The following is a 12,189-nucleotide window of genomic DNA, read 5'->3' on the forward strand; positions in this document are numbered from 1 at the left end:
AACTTGAAAATTATTTCTCTAAAGGAAAAAGACTTAAGACTGTGAGTTATATTCAGAAATGTCACTTCCCTTCTCTAGGAAATAACAAGTTGTCATAAAAAAAATCTTGCCAGAACACTGGGAAATGGATTTGGTAAGCAGATGAGAGGATGTGTTCACAAGTAAAAATACTATTGCTATGATCCTTATTTAACATTATATAAGATTAACAAAATTTTCATCAACAAAGATCAATCCAAAAAAACATTCTGGACCTTGCTCGTTAATTGAAATTTCTTTATAAGCATAAGTATGAATGAGCGGAAAAAGGGTTGATTTCAGACGTATTTTGACCAGTCATATAGTTTATAAATATTATGAAGTATTTATAGCCTGCAAGCAAGGGAATCCAACCTACGGGCTTTCTTGAGGTCAGAGTAACAGTCATGACACATATAGTTGAAAATATCCTTCCATAGCCTCTGGAAATTGGTTCCGCAATTTAAATAGAATAAATTCTGGTTTAAGTTTTTGTATTTCAAGTATATGACAGGAATGTGATTAATGCTACAACATAACACAGGTTAGGAGTGGTGTTGTCACTACTTGTTTATTGATGACAGTGCACAGTTGTGCACAGCCTCAGCAAGTTTGCAGATAACACAGCCAAGTGGTGCAATTAATGCAACAGAAGGAAGGGATGTCATATTGAGGGATCTGGACAAGCTTGAGAAGTGGGTCCAGTGAATCTAAGCAGATTCAACAAAGCCAAGGGCAAGGGGCTGTGCTTGGGTTGGAGCAATCATAGTTACGTGTACAGACTGAGAGAAGAATGCATTGAGAACAGCCCCGAGGAGAAGGACTTGGAGGTTCTGGTAGGTGAAAAACTTAACACAAGACAGAAGTGTGCTCTTGTGGCTTAAAAGGCCAACAGTATTCTGGGCTGAATCAAAGAAGGGTGGCAAGCAGGGAAAAGGAGGTGACTCCCCCACTGCTTTGTCCTTGGGAACCCTTGTCAGGACTACTGCATCCAGTTCTGGGGACTCCAGTAAAAGAAAGATGTGGAGCTTTTGGAGTGGGTCAAGAGGAGGGTCACAAAGATGATCAGAGGGCTGGAGCACCTCCTACAAAAAAAAAGAGCTGGGCTTGACCAGACCATAGAAGAGAAGGCTCTGGTACTTCTAATACTTGAAGGTAGCATATAAATAAGATTAGGACTGACTTTTTACATGGTCTGATAGTGATAGGACAAGGGGGAACAGTTTTAAACTATAATAGGAGAGATTTACTTAAAGTGTTCATCTGAGAATGATGAGGCACTTGTACAGGTTACCCAGAGAAGCTCTGGATGACCCAGCCCTGGAGGTTTTCAAGGCCAGGTGGATAGGGCAATTGGTAGCCAGATCTAGCAGAAATGTCTCTGTCCACAGCAGGGGGTTTGGAGCCATATGATCTTTAAGGTCTCCTTGAACCCAGACCACTGTAGGAACAGTTTAATCTTCTACTTAATTTTCTTTAAAACAATATGTCACCTATCACAAAATGCTCTTTCCTAAAATTTGAGGTAGCAATTATGAGATTAAATATTGAGAATTAGTTTACAACTGTTCTGTCAGTGTGATACAGGTAAAATCCAAAAACCAAATCAAACAAGAAACAACAATGAAAAAAAACACCCAAAACATTTAGTGAGGTTACAGCAAAACTCAAAAATCTTCCAAGTGAGTAGCAAACCACAAAAAAGGCACTTTGAAACATAGCCTAAACTATATCAACTTGCTGTTGAAACTACACAGCACATAACTATGCTTTCTGTGGCTGTATTTTACTTGTTCCCTTTTGCAGCCACAAATTAATAAGCAGAAGCAAAAGACAGACCAAATATGAATTGAAAATAAGGCATCAAATTGCACCAAAATAAAGTGGAATAGATAAGCAAGCAATGAGTATTTGCCTTGAAGCAATATGGTAAATCAATGAGAGATATTCGCAGCTCGAGTTGCAGCTCGGAGAGACGTTCTACAAATGACACTGGCCCACCTGCTGTATGTCATTTTACAGCAATTCTACAATCATTTGAATACAATAGAATGCTCATCGTCTTCATGTAAAATGCATGACAAAAGTCCCTCTACTGAAATTGCATATTTCTAAGACTAGGGATAAGGTAGGTGTCTGTTTTCCATATTTTGTGTAAAAATAAATCAGTTAGAAATCCTATACTTAAGTTACTTAACATTGTTCACTTTTTAAGATTTCTGAGTATTGGAAAAGAAAATGGAAATATTGGCAAAATGGTATTCCAAAATCTTTGAATGGCTTTTTTTTTTTTGAGCTTGGGAAAACTCATTCAGGGTTGATATCATAAAATTATTGGATTAAATTTGACAAAATAAGAAGTCAAACTAAGTCTAAGGACCATTTTTAAAGGCATAACGAAAAATAGTATCTACTTTGTATCCCATGAATATCAGGAGCACTCCCTTTCAGGAGTGCTGTGCAGGACAAACACACAGTGGAGTTGGAGCAATTAGAGAAAATGAGGCCAGAATGAGTGATTTTCTACATTCATTACAGGAAGTTTTTTTCACCATCAACTACAAAGTATTCATAAAACTTCAAGTTTTCAGTTAGGAGTGACTTTAAAGTTTATGTGGCAAATGGTAGGAGTTATACCTTGGGCATCTGGATTAACAAAAACATAGGAAAGGGAAAGAAAATCAGTGCTAATTGTTCTTCTAAGACATCAGCAAGCATATAAACATGCCTGATATGAAGCATGCCATCTGCTTCAATTTCTAATAGCAATAGCAAGCTTGGACCAAAATGTGGAGCAAACTGTTTTGGTTCAAAATGACTACACATTAAAGAAACTGAACTATCACAGAATAAGAATGAACTGCCTCTGAAGTATAAACAATTGGTTGTAAAACAGAAAACCGAAGTATTGGTTTGTTGTCAACATTCTCAATAAGGAGAGATGCAACAGGGGAATGCTAAAGAAATCTATGTTGAAGCTTGTGACATTCAACATATTAATTACCTACAGAATATTGATTTACACAAAGAAGAAAGAAGTCAGATAAAAATAAAAATAAATTAAAAAAATAATAAAAGAAATCAAGCCTGAATAAACAGACAAACAGAGGACAAATAAAGTTAGGCCAATGAAAATACTGTAACTGATGCAGAGAAAAATATCCCAACTTCATATGAATAAATGCTTGACAAGTTACTGCTTTTCAGGAGCAAGCTACTTGTGTTCCCACAGACAGTTTTTACTCAAAATCTTATTCTGAATATTTTGTGCAATGAAATTCCGAGCTCAAGAGGAAAAAAACAACCTCAACAAGCTAGAAAAAAACTAAAGATTCATTTTGTAGGAGGATTAAGTACAAAAGAAAAAATACATTGAACCATAAGAAACGCCGAAGTGCATTTCAGAAATGGTTGCAATCTGCTCTTTTCATTCTTCCGTTAAAATGAAACACCATAATAATAGAAAAAATAAATATTTTTATTATGCTAATAATAGCATGGTTTACTACTACTTTGGAAAGTTCTTTTGTAATCAGGAATTCCAAGTAGTTCCTGTATCTAGATGAAAAACAGAAAAAGATGTAGAATCCTAGAATCATAGAATTAATCACCAAGGTTGGAAAAGACCTAAAAGATTATCCAGTCCAACAGTTAATATTATATATTAATAACTTGAATACTTGTGCACTTGATTATTGAATTATGATTACTGAGTGAGGATGTTTGGCTAAAAATAAATATTTTTCCATTCCCTTCCTATCTTTCTTCTTCTATTTCACACACTTCTAAGAATTAACTCTTACAGAATTATTAGACTTTAATGGACATATATGTAATGTAGCCTATGACAATGTGCTGAATTTTCTTTGTATTCTATTGTTACTAAATCTTGTGAGCACCAGACTGTACATCAGACATGAAGAAAGGAAGAGAGCATGTAATTGGTATACTTCTGATCATTCACTCCAATGTGAAGGTGTACAATCCAATATCTGTTATGACTCATAGACACTGACTTGAGAAAATATACCTTAGGATGTTTAACACTGAGTCATCATATATAGGTTCAAGGTTTCGAAGGGCCACAAGATATAAAAGCAATGGGATGTTTCCACCTACTACATCTGAAGGGAACACCAGCCTAGCAAATCTCATTATAAGATAGGGAAGATGCACTAGTTCTGCTGCAGTTGCACTCAGCAAAAGGGCATGGGGAGCTACAAAAAGGCATTATGTGCCAAAGATTACTATGTGGTAGAAAGACTAAGAACCTGAAAAACTCTTCAGAAAATCTATCATTATCTGACTGTCACATCTCTCCTGCTCTCATTTTGATCCTGAATTATATTTGTGTTTACTTTCTTCACATCAGTTTGTGTTTGCTTCTTAAACAGCGTTGAATCATAAAGCTATCAATACTGAATTGGTAAGGTAAGCAGCTGAAATTGTAGACAGTTCTTTCCATACTGAACTCAACTGCAATATAAGAGAGCAAACCCATATGAAAACTTAATTACAGGACATTACTCTTTCCTTCCTGTATTTGACTTTGTAATATATTTTTAAGCAGCAATAATGCAAAAATACAAAACAGCTCTCAAAGAAAAAGAGGCAGTAACCTATCTTTTAGTTGTAGACTCATTCATTCGGTTCTGCAGAAGACAAAATTACTGCTTATCCTATGCAAGATTTCACTTTACAACAAAGACTTAACCATTTTGGTATTTAAAAACAACAGAACATAATCGGATTACTAAGAGTTAGGAAGTACTTTCACATCCCATACTTCACGTGCATTTTTAATAACCATTTATTATTACTGTTCTGTAATATGGAAATCCATATTATTGTTAATATTGCAAAAAAAATCACAGCTAATCACATTATAGTACCAAAGGAACAATTACAGCATGTGAATGTGTATAAAGATTAATATACATATCCTAATAAATCTCAGCTGACCCATTAATGTATAATGGGCCCAAAGGAGGCCTCGTATCCTTAGTATATAAATGGCACATTTCTTTCCCCTTCCACTCCTCTCTTCATTTTGTTTTATATGTGTAAACTGCCATAAAAAGGAAAATTAAGCCACACAAAAACACTCTCAAACATCAAGAGGCTAATCAAAAGCACAAAGCACTTTCTTTTCTTATTATACTACAAGAATCATACTAATATTTGACATGCATGTACAATGAGCTTTTTCACTTTTTTAAAAATTTCCTCTTTTGAGAATAAGGCTTATGAAGTGGTGGACAGACATACATTTCACACACATTTTATAACTTATAGCTATTTCAGGGGAGATGGAGTTTAAAGTAGGAGCTTCTAGTTTTAATTGTAAACTATAATGCCTGTTTCTTGGTCTAGGGCACATCTTCAAGCTGTTTCAATTAAATCTTTTGTAGTTTAAAATGAAAAGAGACAAATGATCCTTTTTGCTATGTAAGATATGCTTTACAATATCACTGCATAGTGACAACTCCTTGTCCTCCTGTCACATCCTGTCCCTTAGACTATACTGCAGAAAAGCAATTTTCTGCCTCAAAAGCACTCTATTTTTTAAAAGTTTGTCTCTGGGCAATTTTCAGGTCTACTAGACCTGCACAACTGTATACAGATGAGAAAAACCCAAAATAGGGCAATTTATTTGATTCCTCCTCTTCAAAACATTTAGCTGAGATTGCATATCCAACAGAGAAACCCCAACAAGAATATTCAGAGATGACCTGCAGTGACACATATCATTTTTTCAAAAAAAATTTGCATTAAACATATTCTCCAGAATCCTCAGATAGTCTACACTTGCCTTTTGCTTAATGTGACCTTTAACACAAATACTTCCCAGGATATTAACAGTTAATTTCCTCTTTCAATGTGATCTTAAGATTTAGTCAGTTAAAAAGAAACAACACTTAAGGAGGGAGGGAGTCTTTCAGAGGAAAAACTGTGGTTGGATTTCTTTTTTCTTTTCTATTATTTTGAGATGTGCATTCATTTGAATCGGTTTCTTTCTTGTTAGAGAGCAAAGAACAACTTGGATGGGAAAATAAATTCTCCCAGTGTTCGGCTGCTGGTAACTTAGCATTTATCAATGCCTCAAGCTAGTTTGACCTTAGTATTCTCCCGGTACAGTTTTGCCTTAACACAGTAAGGGCATTTTGCAGTGGAGCAAAGGCCTCCCATTTATAACTATCCATGTCTCAAAAATTATTTTACCTGCATGAAACTCTTTTCAGAATTAAGACAGCTTCAGGCTTTGGACCCCAGTTTGCCATGAATGTGACATGCACTGAAGTACTGTGTGATTTAAAAAAAAATCCAAACAAAAAAAAATGCTGTTTTCTCTAAGTTCTCAAGCAAATCAGTGGATTTTCTAAACTGAAACAAATAAATCATAGCCTTTTGAATATCTGAAATAATTCTTCTATTACCTATATCCGCTTCTGAAAATCATAAACTAGACTGATAGCTAATTTATCCCTAAAGACCTCTTTTATTTTATTTTTCTCTTGCTGTCTTTCTCAATTGAAAGCTAAGTACATTTAGTTTCAGAATTTCATGCTGGCATATAAATCAGTTGTGATAAAAATCAAATGCTGGCATGGGAAAATAATGAGTCTAGAGAATATTTATACCCTTACATGGTTCTGATTAGCAGGTCAGACCGCACCAGCTTAAGCATTAACTTTCTTTTCTAATACAATACATTCAGTATGAATGCAGCCTGCCTGTTACGTGAATATGCTAAGTGGAAATGGGAATGTCAGTTTTTTAACTTTTATTTTTAATGATGTAGGAATCCTTCAGTTCAGCAGTGTATTAACATAACTTACTTGATTAACCTTTGTGTCAGAAATGTTAACATGCTACCACCTAAAAGATCAGGCACTTGGCTCTGAAGGTAGAGTTTGGCTGCTATTGAGTCTATCTGAATTTCCTTCTCACACTGGTCCACAAAGTCTGAACATGTTGACACACACTGAGACAAGCCAAATCCAAAACAGTCGAATGAAGAATTTGAACAGGAAAAACAAACAAACACAAAAACAAAACAAAATAAAACAAAAAGAAAAAAAAAGAAAAACAACATCAAACCACATTTTCAGATATGCTTGCATTCTTGCTTTGAATTAGTGTTAGAAGGACTTTGGTGGCATGTCTTGCTGTGGACACAGCATATTGCTATGTCCCAGCATATCCTATAGCCAATTTCTAGAGCTAGAATTGGAAAATCCATTAAAGAATACTGCAACATACACAAGAAATGGATGAAAATACAAACCATGAAAACTTTGAAGATGGTTTAACCGGAACTGCAAAAGAAGAACATAATTATTTTAAGCCATCTTTGTCTCTGATACTTGCTTTAGATCGCTTGAATATATAGTTTTGCAAAAAACTAATTAATGTGCACCTCAATAACTCTTGCTGGCTGGGAAAGCTTCAGTTTGGTATCTGGTGCTGTCACTCATGATTCGAAAGTAATACTGATGCTCTATTCATTTTGTTTTCTCTAATGCAACAGCATCGTCAAGCAGAAGTTCCAGGAATAAGAGCAACTAACCAGTAATGAAAGAACTATGTCTAACCTCAAATTCTGCCTTTTTAGTGGACTAAGTGAATTAAGTTTTTTTCTGAATATTTGCTCTTTTGGAATGGCTTACTAGCATATATTCAAAATAAAGATAATGCCATTTAAATCAAGGATTTACCAGAGCTACTTTGCAGCAAATCTGATCATTGCTAGCACTCTGATTAAATGCAGGCTATTTCTTTAGCTAAATGTCATACAATCAAGATTCTTGTTTTAGTCATACTTTTGCAAAGCAATCATAGAAAAACATACACAGAAAAGCTGTAAACCTGACAGAAAGAGAAATGACAAGGAATGGTCTCCCTGAAATCCCACTGGATTCATGTGTAACAAAATACAATGTAGGATATTTAAAATAACAGCTTTATTTTTTTTTTTTTCTATCAGATGAAATTCACAAAAAAAGTAATTTTCAATAGCAAATATGTTTCTGCAGGTTTGCACCTGTGAGATACAGAAACAAATACAAATTCTATTATCTGTTATTTATTTATAAGAAAACACACTCTTCAGCTGAAACATTCCTATTTTTATGACTATTTAGTATATAGTGCTGGAGAAGTCCTGAGGGTTGGGATTCGGGCTGCTGCCTCCACTCGGCAGAGAATCCACTAATCACAAGGCCACAGCTGTGCTTCTTCTTCCCCTACTGTTTCTTTTCATTTTCTGAAGTTTCTCATTGCTAGCAAGAAAAATAGGAGACTTCCATACAACTGATGTCTAGGCTGTGTTTTGTGGTGGAGCTACGGAACTCATTCAGAAACTTCCCCCACAGTCATCGTGGGAAGGCATCTGTGTGCAGTCAGACACAGACTGATAGAGCAGGGGCAAGAAATCTATCATTTCAACAGGTCAGAGAGCAACAGATAAGCCTTAGATGTGAAAATGGGCATCTTTGCCTTCACAGGCTTTCCCACAGTTACTTCTAATAACTGAAACTCCTACTTTGACAAAAATTGCCCTTCGCACCCAAGAACAAACTGCTCACAGCATATCTCTTTTTGCCACATTTTCCAGTGACCAGTAGCTCTGACTGCCTCAGTGCAGAAACACATCACTTAGCGCACAACACAAATTACAGAACTGGATGCCAGTTCAAACACCAGATGCTTGAAAGCTGAACAGTGTCATTTACTGTGGTACTTACGTAGATAAAATCTACAAATCCATTTTGACAATTATAAACCCTTCCTTAAAATGCATTTAACCTGAATAGATATTAGAATTAAGTTTGCTATGTGCCCTAAAATGAAAAATAGCATCCAAGAAAAGAGAAACCCACTAAAACAGAAACAAAAATGAATTTCTGAAATACCTTTTCCATCCTTCTCTTGCAATATGTTATCTGAATAATCACAAAATACCTCATGGTAAATTTGCTGCATTACTGTCACAAAGTAACAAGAGCACATACATATCAAACTCTCAAGCTAAAATCAGTAATTCCCTTTCATATGTTTTCTAAGTTGAAAACCTCAAAAAGAGAGTGGGAGAAGAGGAATTGCTTTATCTGCTGTTTGAACAAACAGAAGTTCAAGTAAGGAGTTAAGAGCCTTAAGTACAGTTCATCAAAATTTGCATTTTAATTAAGAGAAATGTTCATGGAAAAAAAAAAAACAACAAAAACTTTATTGTGCTGCCTCTTATTTTCACTACAAGTACATGCATCCCAACCACTCATCAGATCTTTTTCAATGTCTGCTTGCTTTAGCCTTAGCTAAGACTAAAAACCCAGTATGTGTGTCCTGGCTGTCTCCCTTTTCTCAGTAATTTTTCATCTAGGTGACTGTCAAATGTTAATCAAATCAGTAAAAGGATGTCTAAAAGATAATTAAGACCCTACAAGTTTCAAGCATGGAGGTCTAAATTAACATCCCCAGGGATACAGGTGCAGGTAGAATTCAGACATTCTGACAGGAGCTGGCTGGCCTGCTTAGCACTCCTGGAGCTGAAGCAGAGCTCTTTTGACACTCAGCCAAAGAGGGTAATAAGAGACAAGAACAGGAAAGCTGGGGCTGCAGTTAAAATTAGTGATCTTATAGTACAAAGCAAACAAGATTTGCAAAGCAAATCAGGATTTCTTGCCTTTAGTACCACCTTTCTACTAGTTGCAGTTTGTATGACTTGATTTTAAAAAATAAGTGTCATGATTTCATTCAAATCAGATTTCTATGAGTTTACAAATGTTAAGAAAATGAAATAAAAGTGAAGAACAAACTTATAGATAAAAAGAGAAACATATATTCCTTTATTCCAGTATCATTCTACCCTTTACTTAGGGGAAATAAACACTGTTTAAGACTAATAGAAGTTTATACTTCTGGAAGTTAATGCAGTGTGCACAATCAATCGATATTTGAACCAAGCTGCAAGGAAGTATCCTCATTAAGCCTTCATTTGTAGTTCAGAGCTACAGGCTTCAAAGGGGTAAACTTGCCTTTTAAGCTTTCTGTGTTAGAGCTTACACTGGATTTTTATTTTTTACCAACCTCCTGAAAAACAGTTGAGGTTTTTAAAAAAGCTATAAAATAATCGGAGTTGGATTAATCCTATTTCAGCACAACAGGTTAAAGCTAAGAATCCCACCTTCTTAACATAAATTATAGTACCATTTTTACCATTTTTACTCTTAGCTCAATAAATGATTATATAAAAATATGCAGTATTTAATAAATTAGATTCTCTCTCTTGCTCTCAGCTTTCTTCAAGAAGCCCCCTCACTCTTTCTGAAGTGTCAAATTTGAAAAAAATATCAAATATGCGCAAAATGCATGGAAGCGGTGTACTACTGAACCTAGAACCATCTGGCAGAAATCACTGAAATAGAAGAAATTAAATCTGGAAAACAAAGTACCAGATATTATTTGCATGCTTTGTCACTTCTTCCTAATGCTGTATGTACACTAAAATAAAAAAAGCCACCGTTTTGATCTACCAGTAATGAGAAATGGTAACATTCTAGTTTCTGCAAAGCTTCTAAGCTCTCTTAGTGAGAACAGAGCAGCTGCTGTGGTCATCCAGCTACCTACTGCTGGTATAAGAGTTGCTCTCTTAAGACTTGCAAACATATCACTTTAATTTACTATAATGTGATGCTATCTGTACACCTGTACTTGGAATCTCACATGGAAAAGAAGAAAGTTGAGTCTTTAACTGTTAGCCTGTATATAGTTCCTTTTTAACTAAAACTACAATGTGTGCTAAATATCACTGTATGATAAAAGACAGATTATTCCATACAGCAACTGTAAAGCTATGGGACTTCCTGTTAAAACATAAACATGTTCTGACAGAACTTCAGATTGGAAAGACAATTAAATAATTGTAAAGAATGTTTCTCTAAGGTGAATGTTTTCAGACTCTCCTCTTCCCTTGTGTTCTAGATGGCGTGTAACCTTACCATCACACATCACTGAAGTAGAAATTGTATAACATGGTTATGACTGGCACAATATTACCAAATAAAAAGTTGTAGAAAATCTATTTACAAAATAGAGTATTTATTTATGCCTTCATTTTCTGAAATTGTTATTGCAGTGACCCACGACTAGGACGAAGACTTAAGTAAACTCTAAGTCAAATCCCTGATAATAAGACATTGATATGTTTCCATACCCAAATGCTAACCTCCAAATATATAAGACTTAAGCACACAGTCAATACAAAAAGAAAAAAAGAACACTGACTAAACACGGGCATTTATGTAAACCTGATTAATTTTTGCCCTCTTTCTTTTCTTCTCTATGCTGTCCCCTGAGATAGCTACTCCGAAGTCAAGAAAAGCAGTGACAATTCTAATACATAGTTGAGAAACTGCTAAATGGTACCACTCCTCATTTTCTACCAAGAGATCTACATACACTATATGTAACTGCCTTTCTTTTGCTAGAAGTGTTACTTTGATGAAAAGGCATTATTTTGTTAGGCTGGTGCCATGATAACTTTCCTATTAATATTTCTTTTGAAGCTTCTCAGATCCTTTAAATTGACAGACTTCAAGTACACATGTGGTTAAGAAAAAAAATATAGAAATCAAACATTACTTATCATATAGTCATAAATGATACATCACAGTTGACTGACTGCAGCCTGAATAGGAGATAATTGCAGTAATGTAGATAATACAGGATGGCAGCTAGCTAAGTGACTTTTATGGCAATGTCTTTAGATTAAATATGTGTAATCCTTCAAAAATTTCCAGCCTTACATCCTGCATGTATTTACAACTTCCAAACTCTTCCTAGCTAGATAAAATATTTCTTGTACCTGAGTATGTACTTTGTAGTGTTCTGTGTTATGGTGCAGTAAATATTCCTTAGCCACGGGTGGCTATTTCACTATCTGTACATCTGTTTGCAACACTGAAAATCTCTTCAGGCATACTGGATGTCTCAAGAAGGATAAATCAGCTGAGTAAGCCTTAGATGACCTGAGAACTTTTTCAGTACCAAAGTGTGTAATTTAGACTGCGTTATGGAACTACTCCCATTACCACAGCTTTCCTGGACTGCCTCATGGGTATCAGAATTTCTGAAGTGCTGTGATTTCACCCTAGGCATGTTTCCCAAACC

The 12,189-nt window shown here is 35.2% G+C and overlaps 1 protein-coding gene across 20 annotated transcripts in view; it reads right to left on the reverse strand.

The window, feature by feature from the left end:
- Window positions 1–12,189, reverse strand: part of TENM3 (teneurin transmembrane protein 3) — a 770,347-nt gene that overhangs the window by 757,532 nt on the left and 626 nt on the right. The window lies entirely within an intron of this gene.

Source organism: Coturnix japonica, chromosome 4 (assembly GCF_054131305.1).
Source record: "Coturnix japonica strain WE chromosome 4, WE-NBRP24, whole genome shotgun sequence".
NCBI lineage: Eukaryota > Metazoa > Chordata > Aves > Galliformes > Phasianidae > Coturnix > Coturnix japonica.